General features: G+C 50.5%; 9 non-coding genes across 9 annotated transcripts; all 9 read right to left on the bottom strand.

Moving 5' to 3' along the window:
- Positions 1 to 197: 197 nt before the first annotated feature.
- On the bottom strand, positions 198 to 281 carry Trnal-uaa (transfer RNA leucine (anticodon UAA)). Its single transcript has one exon. It is a non-coding gene; the product is annotated as a tRNA-Leu (tRNA).
- Positions 282 to 2,047: 1,766 nt separating this feature from the next.
- Trnal-uaa (transfer RNA leucine (anticodon UAA)) lies at positions 2,048 to 2,131 on the bottom strand. The gene has a single exon. It is a non-coding gene; the product is annotated as a tRNA-Leu (tRNA).
- Positions 2,132 to 3,897: 1,766 nt separating this feature from the next.
- Positions 3,898 to 3,981, bottom strand: Trnal-uaa (transfer RNA leucine (anticodon UAA)). The gene has a single exon. It is a non-coding gene; the product is annotated as a tRNA-Leu (tRNA).
- Positions 3,982 to 5,747: 1,766 nt separating this feature from the next.
- Trnal-uaa (transfer RNA leucine (anticodon UAA)) lies at positions 5,748 to 5,831 on the bottom strand. Its single transcript has one exon. It is a non-coding gene; the product is annotated as a tRNA-Leu (tRNA).
- A 1,766-nt stretch (positions 5,832 to 7,597) lies between these two features.
- Positions 7,598 to 7,681, bottom strand: Trnal-uaa (transfer RNA leucine (anticodon UAA)). Its single transcript has one exon. It is a non-coding gene; the product is annotated as a tRNA-Leu (tRNA).
- A 1,766-nt stretch (positions 7,682 to 9,447) lies between these two features.
- Positions 9,448 to 9,531, bottom strand: Trnal-uaa (transfer RNA leucine (anticodon UAA)). The gene has a single exon. It is a non-coding gene; the product is annotated as a tRNA-Leu (tRNA).
- A 1,766-nt stretch (positions 9,532 to 11,297) lies between these two features.
- Positions 11,298 to 11,381, bottom strand: Trnal-uaa (transfer RNA leucine (anticodon UAA)). Its single transcript has one exon. It is a non-coding gene; the product is annotated as a tRNA-Leu (tRNA).
- A 1,766-nt stretch (positions 11,382 to 13,147) lies between these two features.
- Trnal-uaa (transfer RNA leucine (anticodon UAA)) lies at positions 13,148 to 13,231 on the bottom strand. The gene has a single exon. It is a non-coding gene; the product is annotated as a tRNA-Leu (tRNA).
- Positions 13,232 to 14,997: 1,766 nt separating this feature from the next.
- Trnal-uaa (transfer RNA leucine (anticodon UAA)) lies at positions 14,998 to 15,081 on the bottom strand. Its single transcript has one exon. It is a non-coding gene; the product is annotated as a tRNA-Leu (tRNA).
- Between the last annotated feature and the right edge of the window lie 362 nt (positions 15,082 to 15,443).

Below are 15,443 nucleotides of genomic sequence, written 5' to 3' on the forward strand. Positions count from 1 at the left end.
CCGTGAGAAGAGCTAAAACTCGACACAGGAAAAGTATGTTCCGCTATTTCTTTTTGACTGCTCAGCCTATGGGACGTGAGAAGCCAGCACTGCTGCCACTGTCTTCCCTAGCAAAACCTCCATGGCGTGTTTCTGCGTAATTTACTTGTTCTACAACATGAATGGAGTAGGTTAGTTTCTGAATGATTAAAATGCATTGTCAGATGTGGGGTTCGAACCCACGCTCCCTTTCGGGAACCAGAGCTTAAATCTGGCGCCTTAGACCGCTCGGCCAATCTGACGTGTGAGACAACAGCCCCAGTGACTTCCGTCTCTAGCATTATCTCAAGAACCTGACTGCGAAATCTGTTTCTTTTTTCGGTAGGACGGAATTATGTCAGTCTTACAATATTTAAGGCGCAATGTCAGATGTGGCGTAGGAAACGCATCCCGCGCTCTTCCGTCGTATCCAGTTTGAACTGTAACTAGCACAACTGTATTTAGTAATAGGATAATTTCCACATTGACGCAAAAGAAAGCAGATATTAGCAAACGGCATCTAAGGCCGTTTCCTAGCAACAGCCACGCTGTGCATTACGTACTCGTGGGAAGCCAACGAAATACTTCGTGTGAGGATCGAACTGTCGACCTTCACTTTACAATACTTAGGCACTGCCCCGGCGGTACCGACGCATACGTACTGAAACGTCTTTGGATCGTCAGTGAGTACTTCATATTAGAAATTTCGTGTTGGCCCTGATGTGCATTAAAGGGCGGATTTCTTCAGTGGAAGTCAGTTCTGCGCCTAGTCACAGTATATCGCCCTAGCAGCACCAGGAAAACGGGTTCAGATGTGCTCGCCTTCCACTCGGCGTTGAGCGCCTACAGCGAGATAGCCTTCGTCCTCTGGCGCCAGGAGGGAAGGCGACACATCACGGCGCAAACAGCTTGTAGGGGAAGGCAGTGGTGGTGTGTCGGTCAGCGTGGTTGCTTCCCAAGTAGCTGATCCGGGTTCGAAACCCGGACACCACACGGAAGTTGTCTCCTTTACTCAGGAGAGTGTGTTCAACGCTACTTGATCTTCGAATTTCCGAACAGTTGTGGTACGAATGGTTTTCCTCCACCCCTCGTCTCGCTCCGCGAAGGCTAGTGCGGATTACGATTCACAGCATCGTGTGTCCTCATGTGTCGACTTGTCTCGACTTTGCTCGGCTGACGCGAAAGCTGACGCTTGCAAATGGCCGTATATGTAGAGGACTGGCGCTAGAAACGACTGGGAGACGCCAAATCGACAAACACACAACGGACTCTTTCATTTGACAGTGGCCGCAGGTTCGCCCCTGTGCGTACCGAGAAGCAAGAGAGGTGTCAGCGTGCTGGACCGCAGGATTTCCGCGCAGCAGACTCAAAAACTAAGGAAAAAGGCAAAACTGAAGAAACCAATAGCTCGCGGACTTCCTAGGTGGTCACCCACCTGAGTACTAACCACGCCCAACGCTGTCGAATTTCGGTGATCGGGCATGGACCCGTGTCTTTGGCGTGGCATACAAGTTGGCGAGAACGTCGCCAGACGGGCGGACGCCTTAGTCCTTGTACAGATCACTTGGGATTTGCCTTTTAGGGAAACAAAATGGAATAGCCCTTGGTGGGATCGAACCCACAGCCCCCTCGTTATTAGCATAATAACACTCTAACTTGGTGAGCTTATTGCCCGCGCAATACGGCCGCTTCAGGACTCCACTACCCCAACCGCCGTTTCATCTATCTTTATTAAGGCCCTGCCATTCATTGAAACACTTACGTGTCACTGTTGACTCATTTTCGCCTGTCGCTTCGAGCCCAGAGCCACAACACAACGACCACGGAAACGTCCGTGAGAAGAGCTAAAACTCGACACAGGAAAAGTATGTTCCGCTATTTCTTTTTGACTGCTCAGCCTATGGGACGTGAGACGCCAGCACTGCTGCCACTGTCTTCCCTAGCAAAACCTCCATGGCGTGTTTCTGCGTAATTTACTTGTTCTACAACATGAATGGAGTAGGTTAGTTTCTGAATGATTAAAATGCATTGTCAGATGTGGGGTTCGAACCCACGCTCCCTTTCGGGAACCAGAGCTTAAATCTGGCGCCTTAGACCGCTCGGCCAATCTGACGTGTGAGACAACAGTCCCAGTGACTTCCGTCTCTAGCATTATCTCAAGAACCTGACTGCGAAATCTGTTTCTTTTTTCGGTAGGACGGAATTATGTCAGTCTTACAATATTTAAGGCGCAATGTCAGATGTGGCGTAGGAAACGCATCCCGCGCTCTTCCGTCGTATCCAGTTTGAACTGTAACTAGCACAACTGTATTTAGTAATAGGATAATTTCCACATTGACGCAAAAGAAAGCAGATATTAGCAAACGGCATCTAAGGCCGTTTCCTAGCAACAGCCACGCTGTGCATTACGTACTCGTGGGAAGCCAACGAAATACTTCGTGTGAGGATCGAACTGTCGACCTTCACTTTACAATACTTAGGCACTGCCCCGGCGGTACCGACGCATACGTACTGAAACGTCTTTGGATCGTCAGTGAGTACTTCATATTAGAAATTTCGTGTTGGCCCTGATGTGCATTAAAGGGCGGATTTCTTCAGTGGAAGTCAGTTCTGCGCCTAGTCACAGTATATCGCCCTAGCAGCACCAGGAAAACGGGTTCAGATGTGCTCGCCTTCCACTCGGCGTTGAGCGCCTACAGCGAGATAGCCTTCGTCCTCTGGCGCCAGGAGGGAAGGCGACACATCACGGCGCAAACAGCTTGTAGGGGAAGGCAGTGGTGGTGTGTCGGTCAGCGTGGTTGCTTCCCAAGTAGCTGATCCGGGTGCGAAACCCGGACACCACACGGAAGTTGTCTCCTTTACTCAGGAGAGTGTGTTCAACGCTACTTGATCTTCGAATTTCCGAACAGTTGTGGTACGAATGGTTTTCCTCCACCCCTCGTCTCGCTCCGCGAAGGCTAGTGCGGATTACGATTCACAGCATCGTGTGTCCTCATGTGTCGACTTGTCTCGACTTTGCTCGGCTGACGCGAAAGCTGACGCTTGCAAATGGCCGTATATGTAGAGGACTGGCGCTAGAAACGACTGGGAGACGCCAAATCGACAAACACACAACGGACTCTTTCATTTGACAGTGGCCGCAGGTTCGCCCCTGTGCGTACCGAGAAGCAAGAGAGGTGTCAGCGTGCTGGACCGCAGGATTTCCGCGCAGCAGACTCAAAAACTAAGGAAAAAGGCAAAACTGAAGAAACCAATAGCTCGCGGACTTCCTAGGTGGTCACCCACCTGAGTACTAACCACGCCCAACGCTGTCGAATTTCGGTGATCGGGCATGGACCCGTGTCTTTGGCGTGGCATACAAGTTGGCGAGAACGTCGCCAGACGGGCGGACGCCTTAGTCCTTGTACAGATCACTTGGGATTTGCCTTTTAGGGAAACAAAATGGAATAGCCCTTGGTGGGATCGAACCCACAGCCCCCTCGTTATTAGCATAATAACACTCTAATTTGGTGAGCTTATTGCCCGCGCAATACGGCCGCTTCAGGACTCCACTACCCCAACCGCCGTTTCATCTATCTTTATTAAGGCCCTGCCATTCATTGAAACACGTACGTGTCACTGTTGACTCATTTTCGCCTGTCGCTTCGAGCCCAGAGCCACAACACAACGACCACGGAAACGTCCGTGAGAAGAGCTAAAACTCGACACAGGAAAAGTATGTTCCGCTATTTCTTTTTGACTGCTCAGCCTATGGGACGTGAGAAGCCAGCACTGCTGCCACTGTCTTCCCTAGCAAAACCTCCATGGCGTGTTTCTGCGTAATTTACTTGTTCTACAACATGAATGGAGTAGGTTAGTTTCTGAATGATTAAAATGCATTGTCAGATGTGGGGTTCGAACCCACGCTCCCTTTCGGGAACCAGAGCTTAAATCTGGCGCCTTAGACCGCTCGGCCAATCTGACGTGTGAGACAACAGTCCCAGTGACTTCCGTCTCTAGCATTATCTCAAGAACCTGACTGCGAAATCTGTTTCTTTTTTCGGTAGGACGGAATTATGTCAGTCTTACAATATTTAAGGCGCAATGTCAGATGTGGCGTAGGAAACGCATCCCGCGCTCTTCCGTCGTATCCAGTTTGAACTGTAACTAGCACAACTGTATTTAGTAATAGGATAATTTCCACATTGACGCAAAAGAAAGCAGATATTAGCAAACGGCATCTAAGGCCGTTTCCTAGCAACAGCCACGCTGTGCATTACGTACTCGTGGGAAGCCAACGAAATACTTCGTGTGAGGATCGAACTGTCGACCTTCACTTTACAATACTTAGGCACTGCCCCGGCGGTACCGACGCATACGTACTGAAACGTCTTTGGATCGTCAGTGAGTACTTCATATTAGAAATTTCGTGTTGGCCCTGATGTGCATTAAAGGGCGGATTTCTTCAGTGGAAGTCAGTTCTGCGCCTAGTCACAGTATATCGCCCTAGCAGCACCAGGAAAACGGGTTCAGATGTGCTCGCCTTCCACTCGGCGTTGAGCGCCTACAGCGAGATAGCCTTCGTCCTCTGGCGCCAGGAGGGAAGGCGACACATCACGGCGCAAACAGCTTGTAGGGGAAGGCAGTGGTGGTGTGTCGGTCAGCGTGGTTGCTTCCCAAGTAGCTGATCCGGGTGCGAAACCCGGACACCACACGGAAGTTGTCTCCTTTACTCAGGAGAGTGTGTTCAACGCTACTTGATCTTCGAATTTCCGAACAGTTGTGGTACGAATGGTTTTCCTCCACCCCTCGTCTCGCTCCGCGAAGGCTAGTGCGGATTACGATTCACAGCATCGTGTGTCCTCATGTGTCGACTTGTCTCGACTTTGCTCGGCTGACGCGAAAGCTGACGCTTGCAAATGGCCGTATATGTAGAGGACTGGCGCTAGAAACGACTGGGAGACGCCAAATCGACAAACACACAACGGACTCTTTCATTTGACAGTGGCCGCAGGTTCGCCCCTGTGCGTACCGAGAAGCAAGAGAGGTGTCAGCGTGCTGGACCGCAGGATTTCCGCGCAGCAGACTCAAAAACTAAGGAAAAAGGCAAAACTGAAGAAACCAATAGCTCGCGGACTTCCTAGGTGGTCACCCACCTGAGTACTAACCACGCCCAACGCTGTCGAATTTCGGTGATCGGGCATGGACCCGTGTCTTTGGCGTGGCATACAAGTTGGCGAGAACGTCGCCAGACGGGCGGACGCCTTAGTCCTTGTACAGATCACTTGGGATTTGCCTTTTAGGGAAACAAAATGGAATAGCCCTTGGTGGGATCGAACCCACAGCCCCCTCGTTATTAGCATAATAACACTCTAACTTGGTGAGCTTATTGCCCGCGCAATACGGCCGCTTCAGGACTCCACTACCCCAACCGCCGTTTCATCTATCTTTATTAAGGCCCTGCCATTCATTGAAACACGTACGTGTCACTGTTGACTCATTTTCGCCTGTCGCTTCGAGCCCAGAGCCACAACACAACGACCACGGAAACGTCCGTGAGAAGAGCTAAAACTCGACACAGGAAAAGTATGTTCCGCTATTTCTTTTTGACTGCTCAGCCTATGGGACGTGAGAAGCCAGCACTGCTGCCACTGTCTTCCCTAGCAAAACCTCCATGGCGTGTTTCTGCGTAATTTACTTGTTCTACAACATGAATGGAGTAGGTTAGTTTCTGAATGATTAAAATGCATTGTCAGATGTGGGGTTCGAACCCACGCTCCCTTTCGGGAACCAGAGCTTAAATCTGGCGCCTTAGACCGCTCGGCCAATCTGACGTGTGAGACAACAGCCCCAGTGACTTCCGTCTCTAGCATTATCTCAAGAACCTGACTGCGAAATCTGTTTCTTTTTTCGGTAGGACGGAATTATGTCAGTCTTACAATATTTAAGGCGCAATGTCAGATGTGGCGTAGGAAACGCATCCCGCGCTCTTCCGTCGTATCCAGTTTGAACTGTAACTAGCACAACTGTATTTAGTAATAGGATAATTTCCACATTGACGCAAAAGAAAGCAGATATTAGCAAACGGCATCTAAGGCCGTTTCCTAGCAACAGCCACGCTGTGCATTACGTACTCGTGGGAAGCCAACGAAATACTTCGTGTGAGGATCGAACTGTCGACCTTCACTTTACAATACTTAGGCACTGCCCCGGCGGTACCGACGCATACGTACTGAAACGTCTTTGGATCGTCAGTGAGTACTTCATATTAGAAATTTCGTGTTGGCCCTGATGTGCATTAAAGGGCGGATTTCTTCAGTGGAAGTCAGTTCTGCGCCTAGTCACAGTATATCGCCCTAGCAGCACCAGGAAAACGGGTTCAGATGTGCTCGCCTTCCACTCGGCGTTGAGCGCCTACAGCGAGATAGCCTTCGTCCTCTGGCGCCAGGAGGGAAGGCGACACATCACGGCGCAAACAGCTTGTAGGGGAAGGCAGTGGTGGTGTGTCGGTCAGCGTGGTTGCTTCCCAAGTAGCTGATCCGGGTTCGAAACCCGGACACCACACGGAAGTTGTCTCCTTTACTCAGGAGAGTGTGTTCAACGCTACTTGATCTTCGAATTTCCGAACAGTTGTGGTACGAATGGTTTTCCTCCACCCCTCGTCTCGCTCCGCGAAGGCTAGTGCGGATTACGATTCACAGCATCGTGTGTCCTCATGTGTCGACTTGTCTCGACTTTGCTCGGCTGACGCGAAAGCTGACGCTTGCAAATGGCCGTATATGTAGAGGACTGGCGCTAGAAACGACTGGGAGACGCCAAATCGACAAACACACAACGGACTCTTTCATTTGACAGTGGCCGCAGGTTCGCCCCTGTGCGTACCGAGAAGCAAGAGAGGTGTCAGCGTGCTGGACCGCAGGATTTCCGCGCAGCAGACTCAAAAACTAAGGAAAAAGGCAAAACTGAAGAAACCAATAGCTCGCGGACTTCCTAGGTGGTCACCCACCTGAGTACTAACCACGCCCAACGCTGTCGAATTTCGGTGATCGGGCATGGACCCGTGTCTTTGGCGTGGCATACAAGTTGGCGAGAACGTCGCCAGACGGGCGGACGCCTTAGTCCTTGTACAGATCACTTGGGATTTGCCTTTTAGGGAAACAAAATGGAATAGCCCTTGGTGGGATCGAACCCACAGCCCCCTCGTTATTAGCATAATAACACTCTAACTTGGTGAGCTTATTGCCCGCGCAATACGGCCGCTTCAGGACTCCACTACCCCAACCGCCGTTTCATCTATCTTTATTAAGGCCCTGCCATTCATTGAAACACTTACGTGTCACTGTTGACTCATTTTCGCCTGTCGCTTCGAGCCCAGAGCCACAACACAACGACCACGGAAACGTCCGTGAGAAGAGCTAAAACTCGACACAGGAAAAGTATGTTCCGCTATTTCTTTTTGACTGCTCAGCCTATGGGACGTGAGACGCCAGCACTGCTGCCACTGTCTTCCCTAGCAAAACCTCCATGGCGTGTTTCTGCGTAATTTACTTGTTCTACAACATGAATGGAGTAGGTTAGTTTCTGAATGATTAAAATGCATTGTCAGATGTGGGGTTCGAACCCACGCTCCCTTTCGGGAACCAGAGCTTAAATCTGGCGCCTTAGACCGCTCGGCCAATCTGACGTGTGAGACAACAGTCCCAGTGACTTCCGTCTCTAGCATTATCTCAAGAACCTGACTGCGAAATCTGTTTCTTTTTTCGGTAGGACGGAATTATGTCAGTCTTACAATATTTAAGGCGCAATGTCAGATGTGGCGTAGGAAACGCATCCCGCGCTCTTCCGTCGTATCCAGTTTGAACTGTAACTAGCACAACTGTATTTAGTAATAGGATAATTTCCACATTGACGCAAAAGAAAGCAGATATTAGCAAACGGCATCTAAGGCCGTTTCCTAGCAACAGCCACGCTGTGCATTACGTACTCGTGGGAAGCCAACGAAATACTTCGTGTGAGGATCGAACTGTCGACCTTCACTTTACAATACTTAGGCACTGCCCCGGCGGTACCGACGCATACGTACTGAAACGTCTTTGGATCGTCAGTGAGTACTTCATATTAGAAATTTCGTGTTGGCCCTGATGTGCATTAAAGGGCGGATTTCTTCAGTGGAAGTCAGTTCTGCGCCTAGTCACAGTATATCGCCCTAGCAGCACCAGGAAAACGGGTTCAGATGTGCTCGCCTTCCACTCGGCGTTGAGCGCCTACAGCGAGATAGCCTTCGTCCTCTGGCGCCAGGAGGGAAGGCGACACATCACGGCGCAAACAGCTTGTAGGGGAAGGCAGTGGTGGTGTGTCGGTCAGCGTGGTTGCTTCCCAAGTAGCTGATCCGGGTTCGAAACCCGGACACCACACGGAAGTTGTCTCCTTTACTCAGGAGAGTGTGTTCAACGCTACTTGATCTTCGAATTTCCGAACAGTTGTGGTACGAATGGTTTTCCTCCACCCCTCGTCTCGCTCCGCGAAGGCTAGTGCGGATTACGATTCACAGCATCGTGTGTCCTCATGTGTCGACTTGTCTCGACTTTGCTCGGCTGACGCGAAAGCTGACGCTTGCAAATGGCCGTATATGTAGAGGACTGGCGCTAGAAACGACTGGGAGACGCCAAATCGACAAACACACAACGGACTCTTTCATTTGACAGTGGCCGCAGGTTCGCCCCTGTGCGTACCGAGAAGCAAGAGAGGTGTCAGCGTGCTGGACCGCAGGATTTCCGCGCAGCAGACTCAAAAACTAAGGAAAAAGGCAAAACTGAAGAAACCAATAGCTCGCGGACTTCCTAGGTGGTCACCCACCTGAGTACTAACCACGCCCAACGCTGTCGAATTTCGGTGATCGGGCATGGACCCGTGTCTTTGGCGTGGCATACAAGTTGGCGAGAACGTCGCCAGACGGGCGGACGCCTTAGTCCTTGTACAGATCACTTGGGATTTGCCTTTTAGGGAAACAAAATGGAATAGCCCTTGGTGGGATCGAACCCACAGCCCCCTCGTTATTAGCATAATAACACTCTAACTTGGTGAGCTTATTGCCCGCGCAATACGGCCGCTTCAGGACTCCACTACCCCAACCGCCGTTTCATCTATCTTTATTAAGGCCCTGCCATTCATTGAAACACGTACGTGTCACTGTTGACTCATTTTCGCCTGTCGCTTCGAGCCCAGAGCCACAACACAACGACCACGGAAACGTCCGTGAGAAGAGCTAAAACTCGACACAGGAAAAGTATGTTCCGCTATTTCTTTTTGACTGCTCAGCCTATGGGACGTGAGAAGCCAGCACTGCTGCCACTGTCTTCCCTAGCAAAACCTCCATGGCGTGTTTCTGCGTAATTTACTTGTTCTACAACATGAATGGAGTAGGTTAGTTTCTGAATGATTAAAATGCATTGTCAGATGTGGGGTTCGAACCCACGCTCCCTTTCGGGAACCAGAGCTTAAATCTGGCGCCTTAGACCGCTCGGCCAATCTGACGTGTGAGACAACAGCCCCAGTGACTTCCGTCTCTAGCATTATCTCAAGAACCTGACTGCGAAATCTGTTTCTTTTTTCGGTAGGACGGAATTATGTCAGTCTTACAATATTTAAGGCGCAATGTCAGATGTGGCGTAGGAAACGCATCCCGCGCTCTTCCGTCGTATCCAGTTTGAACTGTAACTAGCACAACTGTATTTAGTAATAGGATAATTTCCACATTGACGCAAAAGAAAGCAGATATTAGCAAACGGCATCTAAGGCCGTTTCCTAGCAACAGCCACGCTGTGCATTACGTACTCGTGGGAAGCCAACGAAATACTTCGTGTGAGGATCGAACTGTCGACCTTCACTTTACAATACTTAGGCACTGCCCCGGCGGTACCGACGCATACGTACTGAAACGTCTTTGGATCGTCAGTGAGTACTTCATATTAGAAATTTCGTGTTGGCCCTGATGTGCATTAAAGGGCGGATTTCTTCAGTGGAAGTCAGTTCTGCGCCTAGTCACAGTATATCGCCCTAGCAGCACCAGGAAAACGGGTTCAGATGTGCTCGCCTTCCACTCGGCGTTGAGCGCCTACAGCGAGATAGCCTTCGTCCTCTGGCGCCAGGAGGGAAGGCGACACATCACGGCGCAAACAGCTTGTAGGGGAAGGCAGTGGTGGTGTGTCGGTCAGCGTGGTTGCTTCCCAAGTAGCTGATCCGGGTTCGAAACCCGGACACCACACGGAAGTTGTCTCCTTTACTCAGGAGAGTGTGTTCAACGCTACTTGATCTTCGAATTTCCGAACAGTTGTGGTACGAATGGTTTTCCTCCACCCCTCGTCTCGCTCCGCGAAGGCTAGTGCGGATTACGATTCACAGCATCGTGTGTCCTCATGTGTCGACTTGTCTCGACTTTGCTCGGCTGACGCGAAAGCTGACGCTTGCAAATGGCCGTATATGTAGAGGACTGGCGCTAGAAACGACTGGGAGACGCCAAATCGACAAACACACAACGGACTCTTTCATTTGACAGTGGCCGCAGGTTCGCCCCTGTGCGTACCGAGAAGCAAGAGAGGTGTCAGCGTGCTGGACCGCAGGATTTCCGCGCAGCAGACTCAAAAACTAAGGAAAAAGGCAAAACTGAAGAAACCAATAGCTCGCGGACTTCCTAGGTGGTCACCCACCTGAGTACTAACCACGCCCAACGCTGTCGAATTTCGGTGATCGGGCATGGACCCGTGTCTTTGGCGTGGCATACAAGTTGGCGAGAACGTCGCCAGACGGGCGGACGCCTTAGTCCTTGTACAGATCACTTGGGATTTGCCTTTTAGGGAAACAAAATGGAATAGCCCTTGGTGGGATCGAACCCACAGCCCCCTCGTTATTAGCATAATAACACTCTAACTTGGTGAGCTTATTGCCCGCGCAATACGGCCGCTTCAGGACTCCACTACCCCAACCGCCGTTTCATCTATCTTTATTAAGGCCCTGCCATTCATTGAAACACGTACGTGTCACTGTTGACTCATTTTCGCCTGTCGCTTCGAGCCCAGAGCCACAACACAACGACCACGGAAACGTCCGTGAGAAGAGCTAAAACTCGACACAGGAAAAGTATGTTCCGCTATTTCTTTTTGACTGCTCAGCCTATGGGACGTGAGACGCCAGCACTGCTGCCACTGTCTTCCCTAGCAAAACCTCCATGGCGTGTTTCTGCGTAATTTACTTGTTCTACAACATGAATGGAGTAGGTTAGTTTCTGAATGATTAAAATGCATTGTCAGATGTGGGGTTCGAACCCACGCTCCCTTTCGGGAACCAGAGCTTAAATCTGGCGCCTTAGACCGCTCGGCCAATCTGACGTGTGAGACAACAGTCCCAGTGACTTCCGTCTCTAGCATTATCTCAAGAACCTGACTGCGAAATCTGTTTCTTTTTTCGGTAGGACGGAATTATGTCAGTCTTACAATATTTAAGGCGCAATGTCAGATGTGGCGTAGGAAACGCATCCCGCGCTCTTCCGTCGTATCCAGTTTGAACTGTAACTAGCACAACTGTATTTAGTAATAGGATAATTTCCACATTGACGCAAAAGAAAGCAGATATTAGCAAACGGCATCTAAGGCCGTTTCCTAGCAACAGCCACGCTGTGCATTACGTACTCGTGGGAAGCCAACGAAATACTTCGTGTGAGGATCGAACTGTCGACCTTCACTTTACAATACTTAGGCACTGCCCCGGCGGTACCGACGCATACGTACTGAAACGTCTTTGGATCGTCAGTGAGTACTTCATATTAGAAATTTCGTGTTGGCCCTGATGTGCATTAAAGGGCGGATTTCTTCAGTGGAAGTCAGTTCTGCGCCTAGTCACAGTATATCGCCCTAGCAGCACCAGGAAAACGGGTTCAGATGTGCTCGCCTTCCACTCGGCGTTGAGCGCCTACAGCGAGATAGCCTTCGTCCTCTGGCGCCAGGAGGGAAGGCGACACATCACGGCGCAAACAGCTTGTAGGGGAAGGCAGTGGTGGTGTGTCGGTCAGCGTGGTTGCTTCCCAAGTAGCTGATCCGGGTTCGAAACCCGGACACCACACGGAAGTTGTCTCCTTTACTCAGGAGAGTGTGTTCAACGCTACTTGATCTTCGAATTTCCGAACAGTTGTGGTACGAATGGTTTTCCTCCACCCCTCGTCTCGCTCCGCGAAGGCTAGTGCGGATTACGATTCACAGCATCGTGTGTCCTCATGTGTCGACTTGTCTCGACTTTGCTCGGCTGACGCGAAAGCTGACGCTTGCAAATGGCCGTATATGTAGAGGACTGGCGCTAGAAACGACTGGGAGACGCCAAATCGACAAACACACAACGGACTCTTTCATTTGACAGTGGCCGCAGGTTCGCCCCTGTGCGTACCGAGAAGCAAGAGAGGTGTCAGCGTGCTGGACCGCAGGATTTCCGCGCAGCAGACTCAAAAACTAAGGAAAAAGGCAAAACTGAAGAAACCAATAGCTCGCGGACTTCCTAGGTGGTCACCCACCTGAGTACTAACCACGCCCAACGCTGTCGAATTTCGGTGATCGGGCATGGACCCGTGTCTTTGGCGTGGCATACAAGTTGGCGAGAACGTCGCCAGACGGGCGGACGCCTTAGTCCTTGTACAGATCACTTGGGATTTGCCTTTTAGGGAAACAAAATGGAATAGCCCTTGGTGGGATCGAACCCACAGCCCCCTCGTTATTAGCATAATAACACTCTAACTTGGTGAGCTTATTGCCCGCGCAATACGGCCGCTTCAGGACTCCACTACCCCAACCGCCGTTTCATCTATCTTTATTAAGGCCCTGCCATTCATTGAAACACGTACGTGTCACTGTTGACTCATTTTCGCCTGTCGCTTCGAGCCCAGAGCCACAACACAACGACCACGGAAACGTCCGTGAGAAGAGCTAAAACTCGACACAGGAAAAGTATGTTCCGCTATTTCTTTTTGACTGCTCAGCCTATGGGACGTGAGAAGCCAGCACTGCTGCCACTGTCTTCCCTAGCAAAACCTCCATGGCGTGTTTCTGCGTAATTTACTTGTTCTACAACATGAATGGAGTAGGTTAGTTTCTGAATGATTAAAATGCATTGTCAGATGTGGGGTTCGAACCCACGCTCCCTTTCGGGAACCAGAGCTTAAATCTGGCGCCTTAGACCGCTCGGCCAATCTGACGTGTGAGACAACAGCCCCAGTGACTTCCGTCTCTAGCATTATCTCAAGAACCTGACTGCGAAATCTGTTTCTTTTTTCGGTAGGACGGAATTATGTCAGTCTTACAATATTTAAGGCGCAATGTCAGATGTGGCGTAGGAAACGCATCCCGCGATCTTCCGTCGTATCCAGTTTGAACTGTAACTAGCACAACTGTATTTAGTAATAGGATAATTTCCACATTGACGCAAAAGAAAGCAGATATTAGCAAACGGCATCTAAGGCCGTTTCCTAGCAACAGCCACGCTGTGCATTACGTACTCGTGGGAAGCCAACGAAATACTTCGTGTGAGGATCGAACTGTCGACCTTCACTTTACAATACTTAGGCACTGCCCCGGCGGTACCGACGCATACGTACTGAAACGTCTTTGGATCGTCAGTGAGTACTTCATATTAGAAATTTCGTGTTGGCCCTGATGTGCATTAAAGGGCGGATTTCTTCAGTGGAAGTCAGTTCTGCGCCTAGTCACAGTATATCGCCCTAGCAGCACCAGGAAAACGGGTTCAGATGTGCTCGCCTTCCACTCGGCGTTGAGCGCCTACAGCGAGATAGCCTTCGTCCTCTGGCGCCAGGAGGGAAGGCGACACATCACGGCGCAAACAGCTTGTAGGGGAAGGCAGTGGTGGTGTGTCGGTCAGCGTGGTTGCTTCCCAAGTAGCTGATCCGGGTTCGAAACCCGGACACCACACGGAAGTTGTCTCCTTTACTCAGGAGAGTGTGTTCAACGCTACTTGATCTTCGAATTTCCGAACAGTTGTGGTACGAATGGTTTTCCTCCACCCCTCGTCTCGCTCCGCGAAGGCTAGTGCGGATTACGATTCACAGCATCGTGTGTCCTCATGTGTCGACTTGTCTCGACTTTGCTCGGCTGACGCGAAAGCTGACGCTTGCAAATGGCCGTATATGTAGAGGACTGGCGCTAGAAACGACTGGGAGACGCCAAATCGACAAACACACAACGGACTCTTTCATTTGACAGTGGCCGCAGGTTCGCCCCTGTGCGTACCGAGAAGCAAGAGAGGTGTCAGCGTGCTGGACCGCAGGATTTCCGCGCAGCAGACTCAAAAACTAAGGAAAAAGGCAAAACTGAAGAAACCAATAGCTCGCGGACTTCCTAGGTGGTCACCCACCTGAGTACTAACCACGCCCAACGCTGTCGAATTTCGGTGATCGGGCATGGACCCGTGTCTTTGGCGTGGCATACAAGTTGGCGAGAACGTCGCCAGACGGGCGGACGCCTTAGTCCTTGTACAGATCACTTGGGATTTGCCTTTTAGGGAAACAAAATGGAATAGCCCTTGGTGGGATCGAACCCACAGCCCCCTCGTTATTAGCATAATAACACTCTAACTTGGTGAGCTTATTGCCCGCGCAATACGGCCGCTTCAGGACTCCACTACCCCAACCGCCGTTTCATCTATCTTTATTAAGGCCCTGCCATTCATTGAAACACGTACGTGTCACTGTTGACTCATTTTCGCCTGTCGCTTCGAGCCCAGAGCCACAACACAACGACCACGGAAACGTCCGTGAGAAGAGCTAAAACTCGACACAGGAAAAGTATGTTCCGCTATTTCTTTTTGACTGCTCAGCCTATGGGACGTGAGAAGCCAGCACTGCTGCCACTGTCTTCCCTAGCAAAACCTCCATGGCGTGTTTCTGCGTAATTTACTTGTTCTACAACATGAATGGAGTAGGTTAGTTTCTGAATGATTAAAATGCATTGTCAGATGTGGGGTTCGAACCCACGCTCCCTTTCGGGAACCAGAGCTTAAATCTGGCGCCTTAGACCGCTCGGCCAATCTGACGTGTGAGACAACAGCCCCAGTGACTTCCGTCTCTAGCATTATCTCAAGAACCTGACTGCGAAATCTGTTTCTTTTTTCGGTAGGACGGAATTATGTCAGTCTTACAATATTTAAGGCGCAATGTCAGATGTGGCGTAGGAAACGCATCCCGCGATCTTCCGTCGTATCCAGTTTGAACTGTAACTAGCACAACTGTATTTAGTAATAGGATAATTTCCACATTGACGCAAAAGAAAGCAGATATTAGCAAACGGCATCTAAGGCCGTTTCCTAGCAACAGCCACGCTGTGCATTACGTACTCGTGGGAAGCCAACGAAATACTTCGTGTGAGGATCGAACTGTCGACCTTCACTTTACAATA

Source organism: Schistocerca gregaria, chromosome 7 (assembly GCF_023897955.1).
Source record: "Schistocerca gregaria isolate iqSchGreg1 chromosome 7, iqSchGreg1.2, whole genome shotgun sequence".
Classification (NCBI taxonomy): Eukaryota; Metazoa; Arthropoda; class Insecta; order Orthoptera; family Acrididae; genus Schistocerca; species Schistocerca gregaria.